General features: G+C 43.8%; 1 long non-coding RNA gene across 1 annotated transcript in view; it reads left to right on the top strand.

Moving 5' to 3' along the window:
• Positions 1–2,016: 2,016 nt before the first annotated feature.
• The window catches only part of LOC138162066 (uncharacterized), a 127,236-nt gene continuing 126,759 nt past the window's right edge, over positions 2,017–2,493 (top strand). The window contains exon 1 of the long non-coding RNA XR_011168525.1: positions 2,017–2,408. This is a non-coding gene — a long non-coding RNA (uncharacterized lncRNA). The remainder of the gene's footprint in view (positions 2,409–2,493) is intronic.

Raw genomic sequence — 2,493 nt, 5'->3', positions numbered from 1 at the left:
GACAAGGTTATGGACCAAGACACTGGAAGTATAGTGATACCTTTAGAGAAGGCAAGGGAGGTGGTTTAGGAGGACTTAGGAGAAAAAAATGAGTCCAGTTTTCGACATGTTGATTTTAAGATATCTCTAGCACATCTGGTTTGAAATGTCCAATAAGCAATTGTTGTTACAGGGGGAAAAGAGGCCAGACGTGTAGAGCTAGGAGTCACCTGCATAGACATGCTCACTAAATCCATGAAAATTGGTGCGATTTTGGAGAGAAAGTGTAGAGAGAGAAGAGAGGAGGACCTCAAACCATACCTTAGGGATCCCTCCCAGAAGGTGTAATATGGATGATGTCATACAAAAAGAACCAGCTGATAGTAAAATCACAGAAACTCAGAGAGGAGAGACTACCCAGGAGGTGAGCATGGTCAGTAGTGTCAACTACAACAGAAGGATCAAGGAGAATGATGGCTAAGACCAGACAAGGAGATGTGGTGGTTTTAAAGATCATTGGGAACTTTAGAAAGAGAAATGCTGTCACCCCCCAAAAGGTCCTTTCCAAGACCTCAGCATGATGTTATGTGGATACTCTAGTGTGACTGTGTGGCAGAGGGAAAGGAAAGTTAAAATATGAAGGGGGCCTTTATATTCCAGTATCAGCCCTGCAGGAGAATGATGGCCTTCTGGACCCTGAGCCAGGTTTTGGGGGCTGGGTTTTCGGGTTTTTTTCTGTCCAAAATGGCACTTTTAGTCCCAGAGGACCCAGCTAATGGAAGGTGCTAATGACCTCATGTTAACGACCCAGGTGGCTTTGTCATCCCCCTGGGGCTGGAATACAGTGCCCGGCACTATTTCTGAGCTTACCATAACTGTCTTAAAATATTCTGACTGACACCTTCTGACTCATTCTTGGCAGGGTCTGGTAAAGTCTCCAGAGTCTGAGGAAGAACAAATCTGGAGAAGGAAAGAGGGCCTGCTTTGGTGGCTGAAATGTCAGGCATTTCCTGGTTGAGCTCAGCAACCTTCCCTTTACATAGGTTCAATACAATGATTTCATTTTTCTCCCTGCTTGTCAATAATTGTCACCCCTCTCTGAGTAAGCTGATGACAAATGTAACTCTGTGACTGACTAATCAAGCAATAACAACTGCCTCCACTTCCTTCTCCCTTTGTCTTGTGTTGGGGCGGTCTTTAGAAACACAGGGTTCCGGATGACCAGACATCAGCACAATAGCATATCATTATTTGTCCAGTTCTTTGTGGAAACTGGTCATCAGAAAGGAGCCCATAGCATATTAGATCATAAACCTGGAGCCGGACTTCACCAATCATCAAGTTCAGATTTTCCTGAGGTTCAGAGAAGTTAATTCACTTGGCCGTGGCCACACAGCTATTAAGGGTCTGAGGCACTTTTCAGATGTGGGGCTTCCTGACCCCAAATCCAGGCTTTCATTTGCTACCCCACTGACTCTTGAATTCCTTTGTTTCACCCCCTGTCCTGATCCTACTTATTTCTTTTGAACAAACACTAGCTTAAGTCCTACTGAATAAATGTACAGTTGTTTGATTTTTCAGAGTACCCTAATCCCCAAGAGACATCACTGATGCAGTGGGGAGGGAGATGACTGTGGTGCCAGCAAGACTCGGGTTCAAATGTGGCCTTCAACTCATACTGGCTGTATGACCCTACTCATAACAGTAAGTCATTTAATCTCTTAATAACCAATCAACCAATAAACACATTAAATGCCTACTATGTTTCAGGCACTGTGCTAAAGACTGTGGGTGCAAAGAGAAGTAAAAGAAGTTACAACCAGGGACTCTCCGTCTACAGATTGCAGAGAAAGTGCTAATTTCACTGTTAGAGGGAATTTCCTCGCCCGGGAGTTTCCAACAACAAAGAAATCATAGTTCTGGAATCATCCTCTCAACCACCCCCAAATGCAACCTCAGATCTGCCAGTATGGCAGACATGGCAGAATTCTAGGCTATTAGATAGGTTGCCTCTTTGTAATACAATGGGTAAAAAGCAATACTGGTACTGGGTAAGATAAAGTCAAATTAATCCAGCTACTTAATGAATTTGCATGTTGATCCTTATTTCTTAAATACATCCCACCCTTGACTGTATCCAGCTGCCTTCTGATGAAAGCTAGCAACTGGAAGATAAGAGGCAGATGATGAAGAGTAGGAAGCATGTGGTCCTATTTATTACTGAGTAGAAGAGAGGATCATGGTAGGAGAGATCTGGGAACCGAGCCAAGCTAGATCACGTATGGTGGCTGGACTCCTGTATCCTGAAATGAGGCCAAACATTGAACATCAGACATTAGTGTGTGGCAGCCCATGAAACCACGAACCTGGAACTGCTACTTGGTGTGGGTGGGAGAAATGGAATCCTGAGAGTGATTAATCACCATCAGGTAAGGCACTTCTAGACATATGTCTCTGATATTGAGAAAACTGGCAAAACCCATTTTTTTTTGCATAAATGCTCTCTTTTTGCAT

This window comes from Petaurus breviceps, unplaced genomic scaffold, assembly GCF_028583685.1.
Source record: "Petaurus breviceps papuanus isolate PSGF00001 unplaced genomic scaffold, PetGlider_PUasm1.0 186, whole genome shotgun sequence".
NCBI lineage: Eukaryota > Metazoa > Chordata > Mammalia > Diprotodontia > Petauridae > Petaurus > Petaurus breviceps.
Note: the sequence above shows the minus strand (reverse complement) of the source record. Positions and strands in the feature narration are given on the sequence as shown.